Here is a 15,486-nt window from a genome sequence, read left to right on the forward strand (position 1 = left end):
TTCTGGACCTGTGTGCTTATTTCCTTTCTCAGGTTATAGAATTTTTAAGCTATGATGTTTTCTAATATATTCTATGACCCCTTTTCTCTCTCTTATTTTCTGGGACTCATATAATGCAAATGTTAGTATGTTTGATATTGTCTCAGATGTCTCTTAAACTGTCTTCATTTTTAAAAATTATTTTTTTCTGTCCTCATTTTTTAAAATTATTTTTTCTTTTTCTGTTCAGTTTGAGTGATTTCCACTGCTCTGCCTTCCAGTTCACTGATCTGGTCCTCAACGTCAGCTAAACTACTACTGATTCCTGCTGGTGTGTCTTTACATTTCAGTTATTGTACTGTTCATACGTTTGGTTTTTCATGTATTTTCTAAGTCTTTGTTAGGAATTTCTAACTTCCCACTTTGCTCACCCAATCTTTATAAGCATTATTTATTACTTTTAACTCTTTATCAGATAGATTGCTTATCTTCACTTAGTTCTTCTTAGGCATTTTATCGTGTTCCTTATTTTGGAACACATTCCTTTTTGCCTCATTTTATTTAACGTGCTATTTGTATTTATGTGTATCTAGTAGATTGGCAATGTTTCCCCATCTTGGTAAAGTGGTCATGTATTGGAGACATCATAAAGGGTCCTATAGTCCTATAGCTCTGGTCCCCAGAGCTGTGGGGTGCTCCCTACTTTGGCTGCTTGAGCCCGTCTAGTGGTAGGCTGACTACTGTGGGGATGCTGGTAGGTGTGGTTGGCACTTAGTCTGCTTGGTTGCCATATCCTACCTTGCGTGGAGACTGCTGGCTGCGGGTGGTTAGGTCTGGGTCCTGGCTTCGTGGACTAGGGTGTCATTACTGGACTAGGGTGGTGTTGCTGGCCCACTGATGGGTGGAACCATATCACAGGATGGCTTGTTGTGGGGTTGGGGTCCTGGTGGTAGGCTGGGTTGTGGCCTTGTGGTTATGGGATTGTGACAGACTGCTGATGGGCAGGGTCGGTTTCTGACTTGGCTAGCTGCAGTGTCCAGCATATTTCAGAGCTGGTATTGATCTGATGGTGAGTGAGGCTGGATTCTGGGTGGCCAGGTGAGGAGCCCAGGATGTCAGTCTTCTTGTGGTGGGCCAAGTTCTGACACAGCTGGCTGAGGGACTATGTCAGTCCTTGTGTTGGTATTCACACACTGGTGGTTGATTCCATGTCCTGGGGCTACTGTTGCCCCATTGGTGGCCAGAGCCAGGTCCCGCTATCTCTAGCTGTTGGGAAGGCCCTGGGAGTTCTGGACTATAGGGTGGACAGAACTGGGCCCCAGAGTCTGGCTATGGGTCTCTGGGGATCCTGGGCTGTTGCCAGCCAGCCCCACTGGTGGGTTGGTCTGAGCCTTGGCACTAATAGGGTAGAGGAAGATTTGAAAATGGTGCTTACCAGCACCAGTGTCCCTGTGGTAGAATGAGGTTCCCCAGATTGATGCTGCCTGGGTCCTTTTTCTCAGTGTGCATCCCAGTTGCCCTTTGCCTCTCAGAAAGGGTCTCTAAGATCAGCAGGTGGGTCTGATCCAGGCTTCTTTCAAATTATTGTTTCTACCTTGGGCCTTAGAGTGTGAGATTTTATGTGTCCTTTAGGCAAAGAGTCACTATATACCATAGTCTTCTGGATCTCCAGAAAGTCCTGCTGGTCTTCAAAACCAAACATTCTCGTGGATTGCTTTCCCAGTGACAGATCCCTGGACTGGAGAGTCCAGTGTGGTCCTTAGAACACTAATTTCTTGGGGGGAACCTCTGCAATTGTAATTATTTTCTCACTTGTGAGTTGCCCACCTGTGGATGTGGATTTTGACTATACTGTCTCTACCCCTCTTACTCATCTTGTTGTGATCCCTTCTTTATATATTTAGTTATACAAGATCTTTTATGCTAGTCTTCAGGTTGTTCCAATCAATAGTTGTCATGTAAACAGTTGTAATTTTGATATGACCTTGTGAGGAGGTGATCTCAGAGTCTTCCTACTCTGCCATCTCAACCATTCCCTACAATTCTACTTTTAATAGATAGAAAAATATATGTTGCTTCTGATGCTAGAGTTACAGCTTTAGTTAAACTGAGCTAGATTTGTGGCCATTATTCAAGTGCATATAAGATTAAGTGGATATCAACATTCAAGGATATGCAATTATTTTGTCTTCAGAAAAGTGACAAAGAGCTGACTGTAATTGGTGAAATCACTTTATCTTTTCTTTTTCACATGTGGAAAATCTTATGTATTTTCCTTCACAATAAAATTCAAGTTGAAACTACGTGGTTTTTGAAACATTGAAAATGTTACTATCCATGGGACCAATAACTTCTCACCACAGACATTAATAGTGAAGGTTCATTTCATTGTAAAAATTATTTACTAAATACTTGTCTTCACTGAACCCTTAATTTATATAAGTGTGCTATTTTATGGGTTCCATAGGTGAAGAATAACTTGTTTGTTCTGAATAAATTTCTAGCAAATAGGGAGTGAGGATAAGAGAAAGCTGAGAGAAAACATGACTTTGCATAAATAAGGTGGTATGGAAACTCTAAGGTGGAAAAGAATATCAGAAAAATGTCATGTGTTAGCATTGAGGTGGATGGAATTTAATAGACAACTATTTGGGGAAGTGCACAGTGGATTGCAGGAATAGCGGGTGGAACAGTTTGTTTGAAGGACAGAGTATGAGAAGACAAAGAGAGTGAAGACTCACTGGCCCAGAGAGTTCCTGTGATTTTTACTAAGGTCACACTGATAGTAGCTGAGAGAGTGGGCTAGCATTTCGGCCTAGAGAACCCATCTCACAAACTTCACCCTCCTTACTGTTTTATGGAAACTGGGGGAGTTCGTCATGGCCTATTCATCAACAGAACTCAGGAAAGGAGGCATCAGCCACAATTTGATTGGAAATCTGTCCTTAAAAGGGAACTGATCCTTGGGGAATTATGCTTGGGTGATCGGCTAGATTTTTCAACTCGGAATTTTAATGCAGCTGAAATAAATAAATCTGGACATAATGGGTAGCTTTGAAAGAGAAAGTGGTTGTACATGGCTCCACATAATGATGTATACAGCTAAAGTTGTATACTTTAGTAGGAAGTTGAAAAAGCAGAAATTATTGTCTACACAGCTCAGTATATAGTAATGGATATTCATTGACAAGGATGTTTTTGTTGTTTAGTTGCTAAGTTGTGTCTGACTCTTTTGTGAACCCGTAGACTGTAGCCTGCCAGGCTCCTCTATCCATGGGATTTCCCAGTTAAGAATACTAAAGTGGGTTGCCATTTCCTTCTCCAGGGGGTCCTCCTGACCCAGGGATCAAACCTGTGTCTCCTGCATTGGTAGAAAGATTTTCTACCACTGTGCCACCAGGGAAGCTGATAAGCATGCATGAAAGCTTAAAGAATCAGGACCCCCTTGGGGCAATCTTAGTAAGGTGACATATTCAAAAGAAATGGCATTTAGATATCTCAAAAATCTTTGGAAAGATATTTAACTGTGTACTAAAGCCTGGTGAAAAGGTTTTAAATGTGTATTCCATTCGTCACACAGAAAGCTACCTTAAAATGCTTTCTGTATCACACTATGTCTCACTTCTGTTTGGCAGTGGCTTTAGCCTCTTGTAAACTTTGTCAAAGTTCCATAGCATTCTCTTTCCAAACTCAACTCTCAATGGCTCTTCTTCTTTTCACTCCCTTCTATCTTTCTGGTTTGTTTTCTTCCACTGAAGAGGTTACTCCAAAAGGCAACGGAAGCAAGTACTGAAACCTCCTTGGATGAGAAGCCTCCTTGGAAGGCAGGCTCTGTGAAACTTACATAATCAGAATATGACTGGGGTCACAGGTGACCCAGGGTCTGGGTCACATCACTGTTAAAGAAACAGCAGCCTGGCTCCAAAAACCAAGACAAATAGTGTGGATCTTTACATGTTTTAAAAGAGTGTAGTGCAGAGGTTTTATACAACACTTTATGTTGAAAACTATCTAAAAATATTTTTACATCTCTTTCTCTCAAAGTATCCCACTGGAGACAAATGTGAGGAATCCCCAAGTAGGGGAATTCACCACTAGGGAGAATGAGAGGGAGTGTGAGAGTATGTGATATGCTTGGTAAAGGGGTCGTTCTGGAGTTCTTTCATTCGTTCAATCAGGAAGTGTTCATCAAGCCTCAACTAGAGCTGGATGCTGTGATGGGGCTGCTATAGTGAATTTGACACCTGCAGTCTGTCAGGAAGGTAGACATCAAATGTTAAAATTGTGACGAGTGCTATAATGATATCTTACATATCTTGAACACTAACTTTGTGCCACGTATTGTCTAAAAGCTGTACATTTAACCTTCATTGAATATTTTCAGTAAATTAATATGATAAACATCATTATTTTTTCCATTCTACAGGTGGAGAAGCTGGGTGTTATGCAATAACTTATCAAGGATCACACATTTCATAGATGTTGGAGTCAAGATTTAAAACCAAGTTTACCTAACTTTTGGCCTAAAGTTTTTGAAAAAAGTGAAAGTGAAGTTGCTTGGTCATGTCTGACTCTTTGTGACCCTATGGACTGCAGCCCACCAGGCTCCTCTGTCCATGGGATTTCCCAGGCAAGAGTACTGGAGTGGGTTGTCATGTTCCCCTCCAGGGGATCTTCCTGACCCAGGGATAGAACCCACATCTTCTCTGACTCCTGGATTGCAGGTGGATTTTTTTTTACCTACTGAGCCACCAGGGAAGCCCGATGCAGAGTATACCTGCAATAAATGATGGGTATTATTATTGCAGGCTGTTTGTAAGTTAAATGCTTGCTATGTTGTTTTCTTTTTTTGTTTTTTATTTTTGTTGTGTTTTGTTCTATGAACCAAATTTCTTTCTAGGGCTCTGTTTCTGAGAATGCATACAAATAGATCCCATTGTATGACCTGATATGCAGTATGTTTTTGGCATACTAGATGGGGCATTATTAACTTTTATTATTATTATCATTATCATCAATACCTATAGCTGTTGTGCAGGGGCCACTTACCACATCAGCTGGTATGCAAGGAAGTTTGCATACACCATGGTATTCCTTCCTCAGAGGAAATCTGTGAGGTGGACACTGTTATTAACTCTATTTTGTGTTAATAACAGTGACAAGGATGCTTAAGTTTTGAGACCTAAGTGACTTGCCCAAGGCCACATCCTGTAAATTTTGGTTCCAGGTTTTGAGCTCAGTTTGGCCTCCTATGTTTGAAAGAAAATGTTTTCAGGGGGTGAGCTGGTCCCTGGGGTGGAGAGTGCGGCAGTCAGAACTGCTCCTCCGTGCACACACATCTGTGGCCTCTTTCCTCATCCCTGTTTCAAGCCTTTTCTTGGCACGTGTCCAGATCATGCAGAGGTGCAGGATCACCCACAGGCAGCTGATGGAAGTAAGCCTACCCTGGAGTGCTGGGGGCTTTCACTGTGTGTGAAGTATTCCATGCTCAATGGCTCTTCTAAAATCGTTAGATGTGCCTGTGGGCCCTGAGGTGAAGTATTTAGGAAAGGGTGAAGGTCCAGGGAGTAGCAAGACTTGGGGGCAATTCTAAATTTCACAAGAGAGAGCTTCCAGCCACTTGGGCTCCATTTCTTCCTGGAAAGTTTTCTTTCTTTTTTCTTTTGGATATTCTATCTGACTGGGATTATCACATTTTGATTTTCTTGGAATGCTTCAGCACTTGGTGGAAAATGGAAAGCTGGTGTGAACGCTCTTTCCCTTCTCAGGGATTTGGAGTCTTCTTACTGTACAGTTTTAGCTTTCCATGTCTTGGTTTTTAATGCTGTGGTCTACATGGAGCTCAGAAATGTATAATGCTGTCACTTTGCTTTCCTGAGATTTCCTTCAGATCTGTTATTGTTTAAAAGTTTAAACTTATTTTCAAAAAATCCCTATGAGGTGGTTTTCAGTACGAAATAAATATAATACAGCTCAATTATCAGCAAACATTCAGATACAGATCTGAAGTTAAATTGAGAAGGGTAAATAGATGTAGTGATTATCCTGGATGAGTAAGTTATTACATCTGAGGTTTAAATTTAGCTTTGAGATTCTTGGAAATCAAGGTAAGGATGACATAATGGATTTTACAGTATTTTTGAACCGAAAAGAGGAAGTTGTTCTTGCAGAAAAGAATTCTTCCAGGACCAAAATTCTAGTAGACAAAATGTGTGGGCTTTTGTGTCACAGAAACAGATGAAGGTATAGATACAGCTTTGCTTTTAAAATATGTACAGATATGCAAACATAAACACATGAAAATTAATCCCTGTGTGTGCATACATACATGAATATTAGGGTAGGCAGATGAACAACCCAAAGCTGTCTACATCCTCCTATTCCCTGGAACTTGTGGATATGTTAGATTAGAGGAGTTACGTTCCATATGGATTTTGGGTTGCTAATCATATGACTTTAGAGCAAGGAGATTATACTTGATTTTCTGGGTTGGCTAGATATGATCAGAAGGGTCCTTTAAAGTAGAAGAGAGAGGCAGAAAAGGAGTCAGAGTGACAGTGAGAAGGAGTGAATTTGCTGTTGTGGTTTTAAGGATGGAGGGAGAGAACCATAAACCAAGGAGTACAGATGGTACCTAGAAACTGAAGAGGCAAGGGCATGGATTCTTCCATAGAACTTCCAGAAAGAAACACAGCCCTGCCAACACCTTGATTTTAGCCCTAAGACCTATGTCAGACTTCTGATCTACACGACTAAAAGATAATATGTTAACTCACTAAATTTGTAGGAATTCATTTCAATAGAAAACTAATGCACACACACACACACACACACACAGAAATTTACACAGCCACTACTAAAATAAGAAGAGCAGAAAAAGAGAGAGAACAAAGAGAAAAGGGATCTGTGAAGATACTTCTGTAGGGAATTAAAATAAGGTAATCTAGGTACCTTGGTTGCAAAAACTGCCACTTAGATCTCATATATAAATACAATTAATGTCTTGACTCTTGGGTATTTAACACAGCTTTTAACTTTAGTCCAGACTACATTAGGATTCTTGATTTTATTCCTTTTTCAAAACTTGTTCCAACAATGATGTGCTGGAGCAGACTTCTCCCAGGTCCTGAAAGCCGACTTGGGACCGTCTCTCATTCACTGATGTCATGTCTGTAGAATGAGTTAGGCAGTGGTGGGAGTATCCACATCCTGAAATGAAACACAAATTTTTCCTCCAAAGAGATTTTTCCTCTAAAGAGCTGGTTGTTACACATTTACTGGTGTACCACTGCTTTCACAGACTTATCTACCTCAGTAAATGGTATGATCATGCACCTAGTTGCTAAATACTTAGGGGTCATCTTTGAATCTTCTTCCTCTTATGGGCTATATGTAACCCATTATCTAGTTCTGCCACGTGCATGCTTAGTCTCTCAGTTGTGCCCAGCCCTTTGTAACCTTAGGACTGTAGCCCTCCAGACTCCTCAGTTCATGGGATTCTCCAGACAAGAATACTGGTGTGGGTTGCCATGCCCTCCTCCAGAGGATCTTCCTGACCCAAGAATTGAACACACATCTCCTGCATCTCCTGCACTGCATGTGAATTCTTTATCTATTGAGCCATCAGGAAAGCCCAGTTCTGCCACCTTTACCTCCAAATCATACTCACCTTTTTCTATCTCCACAGTTACCACTCTAGTCTAAATTACTAATGCATCTTCCCTGAACCATTACAATGGGTTTGTAATGGTCCCCCTCTACTCTATTTTAGCCCCCTACAATCTTTTAAAATATAGGTCATATTGGTCACTTGACTTCTTACAATCCTTAGAGTACAATCCAAGTGCAACCACTCCAGGCTATACTACCCTCTCTTTCTTGCCTCAGCTTAACTTTCCAGATGCATTTAGTCTTCTCTCCAACAATCTCCCTGAGTTCTGGTCATGATGCTCTTTCTGCTATTCCATTCGCCAAGCTCATGTCTATCTTAAGGCCTTGCATACCGGTTCCCTTTGCTGTGAAGGCATCTCTCCTGCCCCCAGTTCTTTGTGCAGGTGCTTATTTCCCATCATTTAGAACTTAGCTTAAATATTCCCACCTCAGTGAGACTTTCCCTAACCACCCAACCTGTAATATCACTCTGTATTATTTTCAACTTAACACCTGCTCCTATCTACTGTTTCTTTGTTCATTTATAGTGCCTGGCATACAGTAGACTCTTAATAAATCACTTGTTGAAAGAATGTATTAGCTCAGAGTGTTTAAAACATTGGCTAGAAACATGTTTCACTGACAGCTTCTTTCCTGTCTGGGGCCTAGTGGCAGCAGGTGGATAGTAAAAACTATCAACCCTGGCATGGATAAGAAGGTAGAACATGGTTGGGGTAGCAGAAATGTAAGTTAGAGGGTCCAACAGGCAAGGGAGTTTGGCTAAGGATATTGCAGATTTGATAAAACGTGTCTAAATGTCAGACATCAGAATGAGTATGGCAGCTAAATGCTAATCTGTAAAGGAAGAAAAGTGGAGGCTGAATGCATTTGTCAGTCCTGGTCCAGACATGTAGGAGGCCAGTGTAGGGGCTCAGACCATCCTCCCCAGTTCTGTCAGATGTGCTTACCTATCATGAGCTCTTTCTGAAGGCCTTCTCATAAAAGCCTAGCTCTCACGTATCAGTTATCACAACTGATATTTCCCCCTGGGCTTCCAAAGTGGTGCTAGTGGTAAATAACCCACTTGCCAGTGCAGGAGACTTAATCAGTCAGTTCAGTCACTCAGTTGTGTCCAACTCTTTGCGACCCCAGGGACAACAGCACGCCAGGCCTCCCTGTCCATCACCAACTCCTGGAGTCCACCCTAACTCATGTCTATTGAGTCGGTGATGCCATCCAACCATCTCATCCTCTGTCATCCCCTTCTCCTCCTGCCCTCAATCTTTCCCAGCATCAGGAGACTTAATAGACATGGATTGAATCCCTGGGTCGGGAAGATCCCCTGAAGGTGGGCATGGTGACCCACTCCAGTGTTCTTACCTGGAGAATCCTATGGGCAGAGGAACCTGGCAGGCTACAGTTAAAGAGTCAGACATGACTGAAGTGACTTAGCACACACACATTTCCCCCTTAGAGAAGTTTTATGAGAGAGAAATACTCTACCAGTAGAGTTTATGGCTCTTCCAAATAGGATTTTTATATTCTCTATGTATAAAAAGGCAAACTATTCTTCACTGTTAGATTAAGGAGTTTCTCTTTTTAAACTTTTTTATGGGAGCGTGGCTGATTTACAACGTTGTATTAGCTTCAGGTATCCAGCAAAGTGAGTCAGTTACACATACACGTATATCCCCTGTTACTGAGTAGAGTTCCCTGTGCTGCCCAGCAGGTCCTCGTTAGCTGTCTATCGTATGTATAGTCGTGTGTGTGTGTCAGTTCCAATCTCCCAGTTTCTCTGTCATCCCACTTCTTACCCTGGTAACCTCAAGCTTGTTTTCTACATCTGTGACTCTAGTTTTGTTTTGTAAGTAAGTTCATGTCTACCACTTTCTCAGATTCCACATATAAGCAATATCGTATGTATTTGTCCTTCACTGTCTGACTTACTTCACTTAGTATGAAAATCTCTAGGTCCGTCCATATTGCTGCAAATGGCATGATTTCATTCTTTTTATGGCTGAATAATATTCCATCACACATATGTGCCCCATCTTCTTTAACCATTTCTCTGTCAAGGGACATTGAGTTTGCTTCCAGATCCTGGCTATTGTAAATAGTGCAGCAATGAACATTGAGGTGTATGTATCTTTTTGAATTATGGTTTTCTCCTAGATATATGCCTAGGAGTGGGTTTGCTGAATCATATGGCAGCTTTATTGACCACCAGGGTTATTAACGTTTATCTTTTTGGTTAAGTAAGCTTCCCTGGTGGCTCAGTCGGTAAAGAATCTGGCAGGAATACAGGGGACCCAGGTTTGATCCTTGGGCCAGAAAGATCCCCTGGAGAAGGAAATGATAACTCATTACAGTATTCTTGCCTGGAGAAGCCCATGGACGGAGAAGCCTGGTGGGCTTACATCCATGGGGTCACAAAGAGTCAACACAACTGGGCAACTAACACTTTCATTTTTTCCCCCCAATGAGTGGCTTTGTGAGTAAATTATTTTAAGTTTGTGGAAACAAAACAAAACAAAACAAAACACTATCTTGAAACATTCCCCGGACAATGTGATGATATTAGGAGGTTTGGACTTCTGGGAGGTAACGAGGATCAGATGAGGCCATGAGGGCAGAGCCCTCACGAACTGGTTTGTGCCCTTATCTGAGTCAGGAGAGAGCTTGCTCTACTCTGCTGTCCCATGGAGAAGTCGGCATCTGCAACTTGGAAGAGTGCTGTCAACAGGACCCAACCATGTAGAATCCTGTTCCTGAACCTTCAGTTACCAGAACTGTGAGAAATAAATGTCTATCATTTATAGGCCACCCAGTCTAAGGTAATGTATTATGGCTGCTGGAACTAAAATAATTGGATCTCCATTTTCTTCTATAAACATAAAATATACAATAAATTATGAAGCATATTGCTGTTATCAAAAGTAGTAGATACTTCTGTCAGCACTCTAGAATAATAAAAGTTTCATTTAAACATAATTAATGGCTTCTAAATCCTTTCTTATTTTAGGCTAAAACTTATCAAACTTTTTCTAAAATATAATTTTTATTTTAAATAAAGTATATGTACGAACCTAGTTAAGTACATGCTCTTATTTGAGGAATAAATCACTTTTTAAATAAGAAAATGATGACTACATTATATACGTTGCTGTAGTACAGACGAATAAGTTATTTTAGTATTTTGGAAAGAAAAGACCAGTTATTAATGAAGATGTTTTTTGGAAATATTTAAAACTGTCTTGTGTTTATACGTGAGTTGAATCCCTCCTCTTCCCTAAAAATATTTTTCAGAACAGAAAGAGTATTACTGTGCTGGGATGCCTATTTCTGCTCTACCTAGACTCTACTGAATTTAGAAAAACATGTTGCATCAAATCAGAGTCTGCCTTACTTATCATTTTGATTCACATTGACTTTCGAGGCTACTTATTATTTCTTTAGTGAAATACAGTAAGGTTACTGTATTACTTGATTATTTTGTAGCTCCTCAAAACTGAAAGAGAATTGTATTCAACTGAGCATAAGCGGGTTTATTTTAGCTTGACTCAAATGCAAAAGTGGAGTTGTTCAGTCATGTCCAACTCTTTGCGACCCCATGGACTGTAGCCTACCAGGCTCCTCAGTCCATGGAATTTTCCAGGCAAGAATATTGGAGTGGGCTGCCATTGCCTTCTCCAGGGGATCTTCCTGACCCAGAGATTGACCCCCAGTCTCCCGCATTCCGGGCTTTACCGTCAGACCGCTTTACCATCTGAGCCACCAGGGAAATTTGATTCAAATGCAAAAACAAGGTTTAAAATCTTACTCATTCATTACTTCAGCAAATATCTATTAAGTGATTACAGGTGTCATACACTGTATTAATTCCTGGAAAATCCCTGACTTCATTGAACCTTGGCAAGAAGGAAATTAAGGAAGGAAATCCCAGCAATTACAGCACACGCATATGATGATAGGGTGAGATAGAAGAGCTACAGTGGGTTCTGGAATACACTGAACCTAGGCCCCAGGGAAGATTTACGGAAGAAGATGACCTCACAGTGAGGTGTTGTTCAGAGGGGACAGCAGGTGCCAAGGTCCTATGCTGAGAAAACAGTTTTGGAATTTAGGAATCGGGAGGTAAAGGCAGGAGTGGAGGAAAAGGCAAGGCTGAAGGTTGGAGAAGTTCCAAGGGAATTCTGGATTTAGCCATATTGGAGAAGTTTGGAACCATGAAGAGAAAGTCTTTCCAGTGAAACTTTCCTGCTTTTTCTTTTTCAATCTCTAAGATTTTAAGGAAGACATTATCTCCAAGTTACCAGTCAGAAGTTTTTAAATGCAGAGCTTTTTATTCTCTATATCAGAAGAATCAAGGACTCTGTCCTTCTTCCAGACTCAGGAGTTTTTCAGCATGGGAACATGAATAAGAATTACAGTGGAAAGTTACTGAGCCAAGTTTCTGGAAAGGAATGCTTCTGCAGCAGGACTTTATTCCCATGAAAGAGAACTTGACTGTCTGTGGAATGGAACCTTAAAATCGTGGAAATAGTGCATAGATGGGGCTCAGAATTACTTAATAGGAGGAAAAATGTGGTGTGGTGAGGGAAATAGGAAGTAATGGCTATTATCAAGCTTGAAGAATTTGGAAACTTGATTTTTTGAAGTCAGTTGTTGGCAATCATGATCATAATTAGATGTTTTCCCTACCATTTGCATTACTAGTGGCTCAGATCCCTTACACTGAATTTTCTAAATGATGTGAACAGAGACAGAAGACATTGAAAGAGTATCTGAGAGGCAACAAGGAAGCTTTGCCTTATTTCTAACTCTAACGGCCAAAATTTGAAGAACCTTGCTTGATTTGAGGAGCTCTTGAACTTGGCTCCAAAGAACAACTGAGTCCAATTTGCATGGAGAGATGGAGTAACTGAGATAGGTTCCAAACTTCCTTCTAAGGATTTAAAGTAGAGAATGCTTATTTTAGGAACAAAATCTTGCCAAGTTTTCCTTTTTCTTCCTTGTTCCTTAATGTTGATGGAGATTTAAGCTTTGACTTTTCAATATATATTTGAAGTGACTGTCCATATGTAATACCATCCAGTAGAATAAGAAAGTATTTCCAGATGCTATTCCTTTATAACCAAATGTTAGACTTGGCAGAAATTGGAGGAATTTTGCCACCTGATATTGTGGCTCCCCAGAATGACTGCCTGCTTCTGCCACTGCAGTAGATGAAGCAGATGGCAGGAGGCCCCGTCCTTACATGATTTTTTTTTCCCTCTGTATTTTACATCTCAGAGACTACTGAGCCTTGTGGATGGGAGGCCAGTGTCTTTCCTAATCTTTGGGCGGTCCTCATGTCGTCTTCCTTCACTGTTACAAGAAACTACCTTTGTGGCTATGAAAGGGTCTGCTGAGAGCTGTACAGTTCTCCTGTATGGAAACTAACAGGTTTTACTTAAGAGCCTTCTGAACTTGCAGAAGCACTACTCTTTAGGTCTCTGCAGAGTTGATGTTGAGGCAACACTATGTAGGATGTTGTCTTTGGCCTGGGAGGTTACCAGTCTTTGACCAAGTTTTTCTTGCTCTGTTCTTTCTTATGAGGTTATATCTTTTCTAACTACTTACATATAAGAATGATGATAGTTAATGGTAGAAATTTTTATTTTTTTAAATTAAAATTTAGGAAAAAAAGACCTGGAAATTATTTTGGTCTTGATTTTTAAAAATTGCCAAGAATTCTGAAGATTCTGAGATTTTACTATACTTGCAAACTAGTAAGTGTGTTGTAGTTTTACGGATGCTGTGTAAAGACAAAGAACTCCTCATTCAGAGACAGATGATTTTATTTTTCATAATAAAACATGCAGCTTGGGCATCAGTACATGTACATTAGTTTCTGGAGTCCCAAGGGAAATGTACAGAGGGCCAGATTATACTAGCACATGCAGAGAGTTGCACGAGAGAAGAGGAGCCCTGAGTTTTGGGAACTTGAATCTTTCGTAGTAGAGAGCAAGCAGGCCTACCCTTTGGGTACTCTTAAGGCAGAGATGCCATGTTTATCCTGCAAGGCTATTTGCAATAGACACATTCTTGGAAAGATTTTGAAACAAGAAATGGTAAATGTAACATGTTGAAGCACAAAAGTAACATGACAATTTTCTCTCAATGAAAGGTAATTTTTCTCTTCAGCCAAATCTCTAAATCTAGAAATTACTGATTTGAACATAATTCCAGAGAATAAGGAGAAAGGGGAAAAACAGTGAAAAAAGACAGGACAGTTTCTTTGTGCAGTGTGTGGAAGTGAAAAAAGTTCTTGCTGAGATTCCATACTTAACCGATGCTTAATTCTAATTCAGCTTTTAAACTTAGCCTTATGTTATGTGTACTATTAATATAAATATTAACTTTAATTGTTTTCAGCTATTAGTTTATTACCATTATAATTCTGAAGTCTTTCCTGTAACAATGTAAAAACCTTGGACCGTGTAAAGTTTATTAATCACTGACTTTGTACTACTAAATTTTCAATTTTTATCAGCAATATGTATATTAATATTCCTTAATAAAAAGGGAAGATAATCGTACATAAAAAGGCAAGATAATCTTACATAAAAAGGCAAGATAATCTTACATTTTTATAAGATGTTCATTGCAGTTTTTAAAACAATTTAAAAAATAACTATGGAAGGAGAATGTGTATATTTTGGAGAGAAAAACTTACTTCAATTTACTAAAAGCATCTTACATGAAGTTTTCCCCTTTGTAACTACTCTGATTTTTTATATTAAGATTTCAGTTTTGTTAGGATTGAATCCAGTCAGAAATAACTATACGTTTCCAAAGAACACAAGCTAAGGAAGGTTGTAGATGCTGAGTGCGTGTCAGACCTACTTGATTGAAGAAAGAGGAAACTTCTGCAGAAACTGGAGAATAAAAGTCTTCAGGCTTTGGTCACAGGAGTCATTTTTTAAAAATGGATTTCCAGGAAGTATTTCAATAGAGGATGCTAGACTATATGCTCTGACTAATATGTTAAGATTTTAGACTTTCTAAGTTACTTTGGTAAATGTGTACAAATCAGATTTTCAATAATAAAGTCCCAAAAAGTCTTCATGGAAGCATATTCATGAATATGAGTATGTAATATGAAGTCCATGTAATACGCCAAGTGATGGATAAGAGACACAAATGACACAGTTCTCACCCTTTGGGGAGCAATTGCCATGAACTACAAAACAGAAAAAAAAAGGTTTAATGAAATGCTTACATATTTCATCAAAATAATGGAGATACAAAGTGGTTTAAGGAAAAAGAAGGAAAAGAAGAAAACAGAGAAAGAAACAAAGCAGTGCTGATTAGGCTCCGGGAATTATTCTGTCTTACGGCTGGCTGCCAAACCACACAGTCCTAAAGCATCTTCTCTTCAGATGGAGAAGCCTGACGTCTGCCATTCGCTGTTAATTACAGCACTAGAGGAAGGGTTTTCCTTTTAAGAAACACAAGACACCTTGATAGGATTGGTGGCATTGTGGCAAGTAGGGGAAAAGACAGGGGAAGAAAGGAGAAGCATGGAAAAGAGCCAGACAGTAAAATTATGTCTTTTGTAGTGTAACACGGAAGAACAAATCTGACTGCGGATTAAACCTCTCCTTTTACATTAACCTTTGTGCGCTGCTGCCTGGGCCTGGTTGTACTGTCTCTGCACTTTTTGTAAAAGAATGTTGCCTGCAGCCTGAAACATACAGAATAGGCCTTTCTCCAGGCTCTGACCTTTAACGGTAATAACACTTTCCCACTCATATAGAGATCAAAAGTTGCAGAATGGAGAATAATACTTATCTTGTTGGAGGTTTACAGGAA

This window comes from Bos mutus, chromosome 9 (assembly GCF_027580195.1).
Source record: "Bos mutus isolate GX-2022 chromosome 9, NWIPB_WYAK_1.1, whole genome shotgun sequence".
Taxonomy (NCBI): Eukaryota; Metazoa; Chordata; class Mammalia; order Artiodactyla; family Bovidae; genus Bos; species Bos mutus.